This window comes from Pomacea canaliculata, linkage group LG11 (genome assembly GCF_003073045.1).
Source record: "Pomacea canaliculata isolate SZHN2017 linkage group LG11, ASM307304v1, whole genome shotgun sequence".
Classification (NCBI taxonomy): Eukaryota; Metazoa; Mollusca; class Gastropoda; order Architaenioglossa; family Ampullariidae; genus Pomacea; species Pomacea canaliculata.
Genome location: NC_037600.1, coordinates 18,821,943 through 18,837,005, shown reverse-complemented (window position 1 = coordinate 18,837,005; position 15,063 = coordinate 18,821,943). Strand labels below are relative to the sequence as shown.

At 43.3% G+C, this 15,063-nt stretch overlaps 1 non-coding gene across 1 annotated transcript; it reads left to right on the top strand.

The window, feature by feature from the left end:
• The first annotated feature begins 5,523 nt into the window (after nt 1-5,523).
• Nucleotides 5,524-5,595, top strand: Trnaa-cgc. Its single transcript has one exon. It is a non-coding gene; the product is annotated as a tRNA-Ala (tRNA).
• The last annotated feature ends 9,468 nt before the right edge of the window (nt 5,596-15,063 follow it).

Here is a 15,063-nt window from a genome sequence, read left to right as displayed (position 1 = left end):
TTTACCATTTTTAACTGTTAACACATTATAACATTAATGCGTTTTTACACCCAAGTGCTCTGTGTCTACTCCTCCCATTGTCCTCCTCGCGAGCCTCCAGTGGATAAAGAGATCCTATCTCTCTCTCTTGCCAAATACCCAACAGGTTCCTCTTAAAATTCATGAACTGACTGACCTGCTTCATTCCTCATTTCACTGCTGAGATGCTCGGAGGTCCAGCAGCCATTTCCCTTTCAAATGAAGCCTTCGTTAATTGCAGTTTCTTTTCCTTTGATGGCGTTAAGATCCTTCGAGTTTCCTTTCTGGAAAACAGTTTTGGTCCGGTGAGTGATGGACATCTTCCTTTACTTCTAGATTTACATTACTTGATTGACGAAGCTGTTTTCGATGCTTGGTAAGGAGAAAGTCGTTGGGAGAACTGGCAAGGAAACAGGAGAGGAATCCGGCAAGGAGATATTAGTAAAGAAAGCTGGCAATGAGACTGAACAGTATTTGCTTCGTCCCAAAGAATTCTATACTTAATTGGAAAGATAAGAGATTGATGAGCTAACAACACCTTAATTCCAGCAACCGGTCAGTTCGGTTTCTAGTTCAGTTACTCATTAGTTTTGGTGAAGTTCCCGGTAGAAAAATGATATAAATACAGTCCCATAGAGATTTCAACAATTTATTGTGTTTATCTTCAACTTTTTTAGTACAGTTTTCATTCACCTGATCTCGTTTCAGGAAAGGTAAAATAATGACTTTGTGGACTTAATTAGAAGTTTTCCGAGGGCACGCCGAGCCTTATCGTTAGACCTTCAGTGTACAGTGCAAAAAATGTCTTTTTTTAGAATTCAAGCTTTTTCAGAAAAAGCAGCTTTGGTCTAGTCTATGTACACTAGCAGCCCAAACGGTATTTCAATAGGACATGGATGACTGGGTATCAAAATAACTGATAGCTTCCTGCAAAGTTTCCATAAAAAGTGCGCACTTTGTCATTGCCCTCAGGTCGAGACGAGCCTCGTTTTCGCCCGACCAGCTGCGTAGTTTGCGACATTACGATGTTAATCACCTGCTCGCCATCCTGGTGTCTACAGAAGCCTGTTGATCTCCGACACGCTCCACTGCCTCCGGTGAAAGCTGTCGCCCACCTAATTAAAGTCGCTCTGACAGAACCTCGTCCTCATCTGTTGATTTGATCATTTGCGCATGCGCAACGTAAAAATAAGTGTATCGTAAGTTTTGTTGGGAGCAGGGATCTTTGTGATAATATTGATTGTTATACAGAAGTCAATTCAACCAGTTCTAAACAGAAGTGTCTACTGAAACAGCAGTTTTGTTGTGGTCTGTGGATACACTGTCTCGTGCAAAGAGAAAGCGGAGAACCTAGTGGTCAGAAAACGTTTTGAACTTGCATAGCCTTCTACTAACCAGTTCGATACCCGAGCTATGTGGTTTACTTTCCCTGTTGTAGAGTGGGTACCTGATTCCCCAGTAGAATGGCGAAAACAAGACGGGGAGGGAGAGCAGATGCGGAACCCCTACTCTTCACTTCTCCCCCACAAAAGCTGTCTCCGAGATTAATGGCGACTGTAACACCGCACTTCCCTCTCACCGCAAGTCACTGAACTGGATGTAATGTTGTCGGGATTCTACATTCAAAAGAAGAGACATTTGGAGTTGTTCTCGGTCTCCAAACCGGTTTTCATTTCAGGCCGGAAAATAAACCTGGTCAGCAAGTCAAGTGCAAGTCGATGTCGTTAGGTTTGTTCTCAATAAACGACTTGCCCGTTGAGCCCAGCGACTTAAGACTCGTGTCAGCATCTTATACACAAGCAAGCTAACGGAGAATTTCGGAAGTTAAGTCGAACAACGTGGGCTTAAGGCTAAGTCCAACTAAAGACCTCGCATGAAGCCGACCCCACCACAAAGAACAGTTGCGCAGTTATCGACCCTTGCAGACAGTGAGGTGTGGCAATCGTCATCAGACAGTGGCGATCGTCAGTAGATAAGGACGAACGACGCAGACGAGGCGAAGTTCAGCGAGAGCCGCACGACACCGAGCGTGCGTCACACATTCTTAACTTCAGCTCCCACATACAATTCAATCTTGGAAGATGAGTTTCTACCCAACCTCTTCACTCCACAACAGTCAGGGCATGATGACGTGTCCAAGGTTACCTGAAACTGTGACAGAGCAATTACCCTGTCGCCAGCCATGCTAGTAATGTTACCGAGCAATTAACCTTTACACAGACACGTTAGTCGCCTCGTCATCAGACAACGACTTTATTTTACTCCGCAGTGCTTCCCACGTTTACTAGAAGCACACTTGAAAGGTTATTTACTGTAATCGGTATTTTTATAAACAAAGAGAAGTGTGGTGATTGTGTGTCCAGGTGTGTGTGTGAAACCTGATTCATTCTAGCGATGTCTGACATGTAAGAAGTGAAAATGTATTCCTGCCGAGCTCGAAGATCATCATAACAAAGTTTGTACTTTTTAGTTTTGCTGTGGATTGTCTTCAGATCTTGTGGAGTCGCAAGAAATGGGGAGGGGGAGAAGGGGGCTGAAACCAAGAGCAGTGTTTCAAGGCTTTAACCCTGGGTGTATAGCAGCTTTTAATGACATTAGCTCTGTAAGACGAGTAGAAGAGGTTCAATACCCATCCCTATTCACACATTTCATCTTCCATATATTCAAGAGAATTCAGCAAATCTTGGACAATAACGCTGTAGTTGTTCGTATGACCAATATATTGTTCCAACATCTTTTTTTTATCAGAAAGTTCCAAATCTATGAAGTAGCAGCCAGCTGTAGATAGGTCAAGAAATTTACAATGTGAAAAAAAAAAAATGAAAGGAATGCAGAGAGAACAAATAAATTTTAAATTTAAAGAAAAACTGTTTTCATGAAAAGAAAATGAACATCGGAGCTTAGGCGGTGATATTGTTTTCCGGTTGATAATTACACGACAAGATATCTTTTTGCTGAAGTCCACACACAAAGAGTTCAACCCTTCTCTCTTCCTTCTCTCTAACTCCTCTCAAGGTTGGTTGTCTTCCGTCGCTCGTACTTCTTTGAAACGCGAGAAACACGAGACGAGCGACATTCTGCTCATTAGGAGCTCACATGTCCCCCATCTACAATTTGTTTTACAACAAGACGATGGTTCTTTATCTCGCTCATGGTGAACAGATGAAATTCTCTATTTGTCATATATTTCTCATCCTCTTTTTTTTCATTATCATCATCATTTCATCATCGTTTTCTTCTAGCATTTTCTCCCTTGCTCTCTTTGCAATAAGATGTATACAACACTGTCATCTTTTATCTCCCTCCCTTAACCCCTATGACACCATCATCTGTTATATAGATATATCTACCTTCCTTCCTCTGTGCACGGGTTTATGTCTTTAATCATCCATAATAAGATGTGTTGCTGTATGTGTGTGTCTGTGCAAAATTGCATTTAAGGAAAGGTAATAGAAGGACCCAGAAAACCCGCGGACAGGTCTAGTTCAGAGCCCTCCAAGAAAAAAAATCCTTTTTTACGGCCCCATAGTTGCCTACCTCGCCACAAGCCACGACACTAACTCGGGCCCAGTAACTAAGTTACCATGGAAACTACCAACGAAATTATGCCCCTTGGCAAACAAAGAGACGGTAAAAAGCCTGGAAGTCGCCGAGGGAGTTTGATCCCTTGTTACAGATCGATTGGTGACAGGGTTACTGACGAAGCCACTGGCTTCACCCTCGTCTGGGCATCGACCTGACCCCCTACAGCTTGTAACAGATGGTCTTTTTCTAAACCAAGTAAACAGGTCTGTGGGTAGTCATGTGATTTTTTCAGTCTCTCGCTTGTTTTTCTTATATATATAATTAGACACATCGTTTGTGTTTTGCGATCAATCCAAGTGACAATGTTAATACCCTGTCATGTCCTTTTTGTCCAGGTATTGTAGAGTCCGAATTGCATATGTTCTTATGTCCAAGATAGCACCAAGGATTCATTCAGACACGCAAACAAGTGAAAACAAACAAGCAAACACGCACACGCACTCCCTCCATCCCAAACACACATACGAACACTCATGCAGAGATTTGAGCAGGTAAGATCGAGTTTAGGATGGTTAACATATTCATGTGTTAACCCACTTACCCTAAAAATAAATAAAAATATCGGGGGCATTGAGATGATAAGATCGAATTCTGAATGGCTATACAATTTTTAAAGTGCTAAAAAACAGATAGACATTGAGATGATAAGATCGATTTCAGAATAGCTAGATACTCCCAGTAAACTACCTAAATAAATAAGTAAGTATGATGATGATGTCGATTTGTAATGCGCAGGTATCCATTCAGAAGAATGCTCATTACGCAGAAAAAACAAAAGAAGAAAGATAAAGTGAACAAATATATAAAACACCAAAAAGTAAAAAAATATAGACAGAAGTGTTTCTTGGTATTTTAAGACTGGTTTGAAAGAAACAGATGGGTCTTCAGTCTTTTGCGAAACGTGGTTAGTGAGGTGATGGTGGAGAGTGACGAGTGAAGTAAAATGCAAAAAGAGAAAAGGGAGGAGTGCAAAATAGAAGAGAGGATAAGGACATGAACAGATAATCATAAGCATAAAAATAAATATAAGAATTCTTAATTTTTGCTTATTTTTAAACATTTGTCCGGTGTCTAACTTCCTATTTGCAAAGTACTCAGTACATGTATAAAACTAGAATTCTACAGACAAGATTATACAGCTGTTGAATTTTCTCGTAAAGCGTTTAAAAGTCGTTGATGAGGTATGTAAATAAGATCCTGTACTTAGCTTGAGTGCCTCCCCTGCCCTACTATCTCAATGCTTCCTTTATTATAATTATCTCCCTCCCCACTTCTATCGCCTCTTCTCTGTTTCACCTACAACTTGTTCTGTGCCTTCCTTAAGTTTATTTCTTCTCTCTTTGCTTCATACCTCTTTTCTTTACTATCTTACTCTCTCATATTGGTGTCTTCCTTTTCCTCAATCTCTCACACACTGAACACACGATTTTTCAGCCATCGAAGTCGAAGCAGATAAAACATACACATCGTGCGCATGTAAACAATATTGTTGATGATACAAGTACGTTTGTGATATTTCCACCAAATATTTAGCAAATATTTGTCATCAAACTGTGATGAGGTTTTGCAGTTGAAAGTTTGTGAGTAGAGTAAGAAAATAAAAGGCAACGGAGAATGTAAGGGAGAACACCTGGTAACTAGTTCACGGTCTGCTTTTACCGATTACTTCCCTTAAGTCGGACGGCGAACGATCAACATGACGACCCGCAGGAATTAACAGCTGGCTAAGAATATCTATCTTCAGACTTTGATAGATAATTAAAAAATTTAATGATGACATCATCGGCGTTAATGTCTTGCTTCACATGATAAGCTTTCACTTCAATTTTAATGCAAACATATATAACCGCAGTTGCTGTGAAGTAAGTAGGTTACGTATGTAGTAGTTTCTTTTTGATTTCATATCACCGTGGTCATGTTGGGGATGTAGCTCAGTGGTAGAGCGTTCGCTTCGCATGTGAAAGGCCCCGGGTTCGATCCCCGGCATCTCCAATGTGCAGTGTTTTTGTTGGAGAACGGAGTAAAGTCGTAACAACTCCCTGGCTACACTCTTCCTGAGTAAGTAAAATTACTTTCTGAGGCACGTGTACCCTTCATCTCAGAATTGGTTGTGAGAAAGTTTCCTTTTTTTCTTCCACTCATTCCAACGATAACGCAAAATCATCTAGCATAATACCGCCAAATATATTAGTCAAACAACCGAAGTAAAGAAATTTTGAAAGACAGGAAATTCGATTCCATAAATCCAAACAGTTCCATCCCAGACCTGACGGATCAGGTTTCAGCATCAGCTTTCTGTAGCCTCCTCCTAATTACCCGGGATGGCGGCGAGCTCACGATGATCTTTTAAGTCAGCGATGCTTCCATTAGGCAAGACTAGAAAGTTTCTCGGACACTAGAAGATGAAGATGAGCAGAAGAACGAACAGAATCGATCAATTATACTGGAATTGTGATCTGCCTCTTGCCCTTTCCCCCTTATTTTTTCTACCCCCTTTTCAGTTCCATCTTAAACGGGCATGAAACCCTGTGCGTGCACAAACACACACACCGCACACACAACACACACACAACGCACACACACACAAACACAAACACGTGCGCGGACGAAAGAGCTCCAAGATGATGATGGAGGAAGAGACAGTGGCCTCGTATTGAACGTCGGCCTTTAATCGCTCGCTAAAGGTTTCCGGCACGCCCTCAGCCTCCTCCTCCCTGCCACGTGCACCAAACAGCAAAACAATGCAATCCCCTGATAGAACTTGGAGGTCATTGACACGTATTCTCTCTTCTTTCTTTCTTTTGAGTTGTCACTGAAAATGTAGTGCGTTATATCAGCTTGATATATTCCTTCCTTTATCTTTGTTTCCATATTTGTCTCTGTCAATTTCCTTCTTCTTTCTATATATAACGGCACACTCATACACACATACCTTTTTTCCTTGTTCTTGAGGAACTGAGTAGTGAACTTGTTTTGTGGTCTGCCTGCTGGAAGGACAATGAAGGACTTCAGCTTAATCTTCACGACTGCCACTAGGAGCTGGTGGTCTGAAGCAACATCTGCATCTCTCCTCACTCGGACATCTTGGAGACACCTTCTCCTGATGTTAATCTGATCTGGCCACTTCCATTCCATCTGGTTTCGCATAATATAATTTTTGTGGACTTTGAGAAGACCATTGACAGTGTACACAGGAATGTTATCCGGACTCTGATGATCCACTGTGCATTCCACTTAAGCTCATAAACATTATTTAGAGGTTGTACGAAAGACTCTTCCTGCCAATTTATCGACAACGGCAAACTGACTAAACCTTTCGTAATGAAGACAGGCGTAAGACAGGGTTGAATATTATCACCGACCTTATGGTCATAGACTGGATTATGCGCAAGACAACCCAAGACAACACCGGTATCCAGTGGACCTTCACCAAACAGCTAGAGGACCTGGACTTTGCAGATGACATTAGTCTCCTATCTCCGCATCTTCAACACCAATGTGAAGGCAGTCCTACTGTATGGTTCTGAAACCTGGAGAGTGACAAACACCATCAACAACAAGCTGCAGACCTTTACCAACCGATGCCTACAACATATTCTTGAAATAAGATGGCCTGAAAAGATCTCCAACAGCAGCCTGTGGACAAGAACCAACCAGAATTCCACTAGCCAAGACATCAAAAAGCGCAAATGGGGCTGGATAGGACACACCCTGCACAAACCAGCTGACACCATTGTCAAGCAGGCACTTGACTGGAACCCTTAGGGGAAGAGGAGAGTTGGGAGACCGAAGCAGACTTGGAAGAGAACAGTAGAGAGCAAGGCAAAGGACGAGGGAGACTGCCCTAAGCCGGGTCCGTTGGCGAGGTGTTGTTGCGGCCCTATGCTCCTCGAGGAGTAACAAGGAATAAACTATTATATGCAGATGAATACATGCAAACATATCATGAGAATAATAAAACTGCCGTAGCTCTGAAGTATACAGATGGCGCCAGCTTGTCTGTCAAAGGAAGAAGAATGACTTGCTCGAGTCATTGAAAAGATTTGTGCTTTATTTTATTATGTAAACTGAGACAAAATAAAATCATTCTTTATCGTAAGGACAAAATTTTATTTCAGTGCTCCCATCATAGCTTACAATGATAAATAAGTCTTGCAGTCGTTGAGTCTACACTCGTGGCACAGTTACCCAAAGACTTGGGTCGCAGTCAGCCTGTTGATGGATGTGCAAATCTCGCAAACTGTTGTTGCACGAACGAGACTGTCTGTGGTCGTCGAGAGTCGTTTGCACTTTAAATTCAGGTTATGGCGACAGCAGCAGCAAGCTGTCTCCTTAAAATAAAGCAGGGGTCAAATGTTTCAAACTCGAAAAAAAAAAAAAATCGAAAAGGCAGGAGAAAGTATCGGCGTGTACATCTCAGCCTCCATCGCATCTTCTTCGTCTTTGCATCAAGCCTGTCACGCACTACCTACAGCTGTCTCTAGTCACGTGACCGCCGTTAACGAGGTATACGGGACGTCACTGCTGCTAGGTCAGATGCCATCTTGATCGAATGATTACAGAGAGAAGAAGCGATGGGGTGGCGGGGTGAGTGGCAGACTGGGATCGGCGGGTCTGTGGGCACAGCAGAATAAGGTGAAACCTTGGCGACAAAGGAAAGAAAAAAAAAAAAAACCCGAAGCGTGCAGTTCGTCATTTTCTCTGGGATTAATCATGGCTGCCAGAGGGAGCTTGCGGGGGAAGCGGAAACCAGGGGCGCGTTGTTTCCCTTGGTTACCACTTAATTCCCCTTGCAGCCGGCGGTGCGCCATGCCCGCGGCATGTCCCGGTGTTGTGGTAACAACGAGGCGGCGAATGATGTTCCAGAGAGATTGATGCCAGCCACGGCTTTGTCCGCACACAGCGGAAGTAAACACGCGGGCTTCCGCTTGTGGATGGAGGCTTGGCCGCGTCTTGGTTGTGCCGACAGCCGGGGGTCGACCCCTAATCAAAAGTCCGGGCGGTGCCAGGGGTCAATCGCAGGCAGGTCAGCGGTCAAGCCAGAAAAAAACGACACTAGTTCTTTTTTGCCTGGTTGGCTCTATTTTTCGCCATTCAGCCTGTTTCTTTTTCTGTCGTCTGTGTCAGCAAATTATAAAACTCTCTTTGCTACTTACTGACAGGTCTGCCACCTCTCCTTCCTTCTCTTTCTCCTTCTACATTCGACACTAACTCTTTGTTAGACTTGTTATGTTATACCACTGCAATACTTATTGATATTTATGTATTGCCTGTACAGTACTCATTGTTTTGTCAGTACAATAGTATTGTTAGTTATTGCCCATATGTGTATGTGAGTTTTCTTTGTTTTTTTTTTGCCCTCCCCCATTCGTACATTCGTATTTACACGCAACAAAGTCTTTCTCTTTCTTCTCTCACTCCCTCCAATCTCTTCGAAAGACCTCACCTACCAAAAGTTTGTAACTGCTTGTCTGAGGTGACAGGTCTCAGCAAGGCAGTACTATCAAAGACATTCCAACAAATACTTATTATTTATTGTTTGAAACTAAAATTAAAGTGGAAATAAATCCACTCAGATAGGAAGGTATTAATGCTCACATGAAAATTCTTGTTCCTCCCTGATTTGTTAATCTCAGTAGCGTGCAATCATGAAACCATTCTACTGTAGTTTAGCTAGAAAGTTCATTTTAAAATGAATAAAAGAAAGTAAAGTATATGTTTGATGGGTCGGGTCAATGCACAGTCTGCAACTACAGCACACAGCACGTGACTCATCTTCTTTGTTGTTCTACAGAAAATGATTGGAATGACCCTGCCTTACACAGCTGCAGGAACATGCATGATAATCAGATTGATGTTGTTTGTTCATGTTTCCTGAGCTCGCCAATCAGGATAACTCTGTTGCAACGCACGTTATCGTTGTGTCCTGCAGATGAGGATTTTGTTGTTTAAGACGCCATCTTGGCGGCGACACAATGTATTTGCCTCGACTTCATCTTCACCTCCCTGAGCAACTTAAAACACGAACTCCCTCTTCTCTACAGTCTATGAAACTACTAATACAACCAGTTACTAAACACCTCATAGAATATTAGTAGTAATAATAATGACAATAACGACGAGTGAGTCAGTCCTCTGTCACGACCCTCGACAAACCTTGACCTGTGACTGACCTCTGTTTTCTTCCTGCCTCCTGAATTGCACGGCTTATTGGCGGTCAAAACTCTTATTCTGATTTAAAAAAATAAGTAAATTTTAAAACTCTGAGACTTGATTACAGCATCCGGCTGCTACCCGCCCTTCCCGACATTCAGTTTCGAGGGCGTTGCGAGGTCGGGCATGCTGGGACACTCCCTCACTATTTTCTCTGATTTCCCCAGGCATTCAGCGCTTGAACCAAACGATAAGTTGTCAAGGAGAGAATGTTGAAAGGGCAGACCTTCTGGGTATAGTGAGAAAAGCAATAAAATAAGTGTTAGAGCGTCCAATCATCTTGGGCGAAAGCTTTGGTGGCTGCGAGTACCCGGCACACGAGCGCTCTTCAACGTGGAGGTAATGGCTGTCGCATGTCGGGGTGAGATGATAACGAGGAATTCTTGTCACACAGCATCGTCAGACTGATATGCTGGCTCCTCACTCAATTTTTGTTGTTTTTTTTTTTTTTTTTGTTTTGTTGAATCAATACTTACCAACTCCTAGGTTTGGAAGATTAGAAAAACATCTTTAATACGAGCGCACAGGCTTTGTACTCCAGCTGACATACTTGTCTTTTTATTTAGCTGTTGATGATGATGATGATGATGATGATGATGATGATGATGATGATGATGATGATGATGATGATGAATTGGTTGGGATTCCACCAGTAGTAAGGGAATAGTTTTATTATTATTTCAGCTCCGTAATTACTTTTGATAAAACAGTCGCAGGTGAATTGTCGTGAAGGAGTGAAGGACACAGCCCATGATCAAAGCCGAGGTCAGGTTTGACATTTTCACCTGCGGCGTCTGGAGACAGCGATGGGCTCAGGTGTTCGGGTACCGCTTGTCTCGCCTCTTGCCGGCCACACACCCGCTTCCAAACAAAACTCTCACTCTCTCCGGAGGCTGATGTCAAGGGAGGTCAGTACTGCGAGGCGAGGCAAAAACAAGAATAAACGAATGACCCGGATGCTGAGGATGAATGATCAGGATGGTGGAGGTGCACTCACTGACCGTACAGTCCGCCGTGAATTGACAAGATGACGGGAGTGAGTAAGTCGATCCGTCCCAACAGACTTACAACCAGGGTGGAGAGTATCTTCTCTCTCTCTCACCTTCTGGCATGTCCGTCTCCATCTCTCACCTCCTCACCTGTATGTTCACTGCTCTGTCCATTTATAAGTCTTTGCCGGAACCTCATTCATTCACCGTCTGGCTACTGTGTCACTCAGAAAGTTCGTTCGTTAGTGAACAAAGAAAGTTGGAGTAGCGGATAAATAAAATAAACAATTGGAAATGTGTTCAGTCCTTTATTCCATTTTCTTTCTCTTCATTTCTGCTTACTTTTGATGTGCATGACAATCCATCACAATAAGTCACAGAAATGGTAGAGAACATCTTCTTTGCCTACTTCATTCTTTTTTCTTTCTTTTCCTTCATCCACGTCTCGCGTGGTCCAGATGCTGCCTCTCAGGGGGAAGCAAGCACGCGCACTGACAGAGTGCTCTTCCCGCGGTGAGTCGATGTGCATAACTGACAAGAGTGTAAATTTTCAGAATGAGATTAGTTTTAACCAATTTGCGTCTGTTCTCTGTAATTCTTTACTTTGCTAAAAATGTTAAGTTCACAGGTCAAAGCACAGGTCAGCTTTCAGAATGGAGGTAGCAAGTACAAGGGACATCAGCCAGATGGACTGTACACTTGTTGATGGTGTAAGCGACTGAGGGACATGAAGACAGACTGAGTACATACCTAGGTCTGAGTACATACCTACAGACTGAGTACATACCTAGCTAGTTGGCATTAATTACATTGGCTTAGCATGCAGCACTTAAACCAATGAGGAGCTTTGTTGGCCGAGAGCACAGTTCTTTGTAGGATGAGGTTGGTGCTAAAAGGTCAAGGCAAATGGATTCATTACCCTTAGAAAGTAGGGGGCAGTGAAAGTGTATGAACCTCTCCGTCACCTTTTTGCCATCTTGACTCCTTTGATAAAACAGCAAAGTTTTTCGGACAGGCCAAGCAGGCTTCGAACCAGTGACTCCGCAGTCAAGAGTATATTAACCTCGAGGCACGCTGTCTGAACTGTCCACGTGGGTTCCGCAAGGATGGTCGTAAGTGGATCTGAACACTATGTCCACCTTATCAGGGTCTGGTTCTTAACCATTCCAAGGGTCAGACGTACAGACAGATCGAACACTGCGACTCCCCAACCACACCTCCAGACCTCCTGCTAGTCTATATACAGAGGTCGTGCTTCACGACTTGTAAAAGAGCAAGGGTCAAGGGTCAAAGACATACACATACATGACAACCACGATGTGCAATAATAATATTGATCACATAGCAATAAATCTCATTATCTAACCCAATCGATATCGCCACGTCACTGATAGAGAGCATCCGTCTGAAGCAGAGAGCACGTGATACTCCCCGTGAGGGTTGTAACCTCTTGCGTAGTGTACGTATTATGCGTAGTAGAAAGACGCGCATTGATTTCTCGTAAAGATGCGATCAACAAGCGGAGGACTAAGGGTAAAGGTCATTTGACTGATAGACCAATCCTCTCAAGGATACCTGACACTAGTGTACAAAACAAATCGAGATGAACACATCCATTTGTCTCTCTTTCCTCCTCTGTTGTCTGTGTTTTAAAGACTGTGTATGTGTGAGATCGAAAGGGTGTGTCTGTGTGTGAGATATGACAGAGATGGGAGATAACTTTGTGGCTTCTCTTCTTCCTCACTCCCCCTGTCCCCACCACCGCTTCCTCTCACCCCCCGCCGCCCTTTGAAGACAGACCGCCGCTGTGCAATTTCCGTCAGCCTCTCTTTCCTCGCAGCCACCAACGTCCGGTACACGAGTGACAGAGTTGTCTCCCCTCCAAGCACTTCACGGTTTTCGCAAGGTTCTGCGAGTGACCCCTGAGGTCACACTCTACCCTCAGACCCCTCTCTCGCCGGGTGCCCGTGCTTTTGTCTGACGCATAATTTCCCTCACACTGTTTCTCCAACGCTCGTGAGGCAGATGAATGGTTGGGACGGAAGTACAGGCGCATCGTCACCTACTGGTGGGAGAAAATTACCAGTATTATGAATATTGTAAGTTGAATACCGACTTGACAACGTCCAGGGAGCTCTGGGGACGATGACAACGAGTAACTGATGACAAAAAGGGAGATAATCTTGTAGACGAGAAAGAGGACGAGGAGAAGGAGAAACCAAACACAGGGGCAGATAACAAATCGACCACGTCAACAGAAACTCAGCTAGGTTTACTGATTACCTCCCATCAAAGACAAACTTCCTTGTTTTCTCTGAGTTGTCTGCTCGATTGATGCCAGTGTGCGGCCACCGACGAGGTGGTCCTGTCCGAGTCGTGACACGTGCTCAGTGTTGTCACAGAGCCTCTGGTTGTTGACATTGCCGTCCTCTGTGTCTTCATTGTGTCGATGACACTAGATGACAGCGACAGTAGCAGCCATGATGTTGATGGTGCTGACGACGAACGATGTGCAAGGTGATGGTGTTGATGAGGAATGTGTTTCTGTTCCTGATTGTGTTTGACTACGTGAGGACGAGGCTCGGGTCGCATATGGCTGCTGAAGATGGAATGTCCCTGCTGTCCGCTAATTCGCTGGAAATACCACCTCGTCTGTCATTGATTTATGGAGTCTTCTCCACCTCTTTTTCTCCTCAGCCTCTCTGTCTTTCTATATCCTCTCTCCTGCCATCTTTTTAGAATTTTTTTTCTCTCTTTTACAATCTTTTTCATTCCTCCTTTCATCGCTTTTACTTCTTCTCTGTTTTGTTCGTTTTCTAATCACTCAGCCTTAAGAAATGTCATGGTCAAATCACACTTCCATTTGTAGTTGGTTTAAAATCTCTCATGATTTTTAGAATTTTAGCGCGAAATCGAAGTCGTTTACTTGATGGATATTCACTTCTTTTCTTTTTATTTCCAGTGCTTGTGTGTACTTGGATATAAAATGTCCAGAGGTGCTCGCAAGTTTACAGACTAAGACTTGATGTTGGGGCAGGGTTGGTGTCAGCACACAGACATCTAAGGTTACAGGTTAACATAACTGTTCACTTATTCATTGTTGACTGCTTCATGAACTCATTTCTCTTCTGGTAGCAGTTATAAAGAGCATCATTTCTTGCATCTTATTTCTCCTTCTCTAATCTCGTCCTCAAACAGATGTCGAATTAACCCTTGACCTCTGCTGGAGCTCGGCAAGTCCTCATCTACCCGCAGCCACTACAAAGCTACCCGTGTTTTAACAAGAGGCGGAGTGGAGGCCATCGACTCCAACACAACCTCCTTGGATGAAGTGTTCAGCCTGCTGCCTTTGATCAGATGCTGAGCCCTGGCAATGAATGTGTCATGGAAGCTTTTGTCTCTGGGTCACGTGACCAGCCCCGGTGCAGTGTCAGTGTGCTGCTGCCATCTGTTTCATTCACGTCTTCCATCTCTGACTGGTCAGGTGTGTGAAGGTGAAGGAGGCTTTAATCTCGCCGTCTTGAGTTTCACAGTTTCACAGTGTGTGTGCAGAGTTTGATACCGACCGAGCTCTGTCCGACTCCCCATTCCACAAACAGTTCATTGTCTGAAAATATTGAATCCAGTAGGTTATGTCCTTTCCATCCAACCCTTCAGCAGCTCAGTAATTGCATTCTTGATTTTTTAAATATTTTTATACTTGTTCTAAATAATGACAATCAATTTATAATGTCTCCCACATCATATACTTCTCTCCTTCATGCACGTGCGGCTCTTATTCGCGGTCAGTCGAGCGGTCTAAGCATCTTAAAGGCAGAATATTAATAACAACATACATTGTATTAGTTTATTAGCCGAGTGTGCGATCCTTTTTTATGTGAAAGATTAATATTTTTTCAGTTCCTGTTGTTATGTTTGGGTTGTTAAAGTCTTTATTGTCGGCATGCCCACACCCTAATGAGTGGGTTTAACTGAAATGTCGCAATTAAAACACAGTAATGTCTTATATCATTCAATGCTTTTAATTGCGACATTTGAGTTAAAAGGATGTTAATCCGTCCCAAATTATATTATTCAGTTGAAACTCATAACTGAAGATAAAAATATTTATTGGCAGTTATAAAACCTCACAAACATAGGTTGAATATTGTTCATTGCAGACATGTCGTCTGCTGGAAACAGTTGAGGGACAGGTCGTCAGGTGCCGGCAGGTGTCAGGTAGCAGGTTGAATAAGAGAAACAAGTGAGGACAGACCAT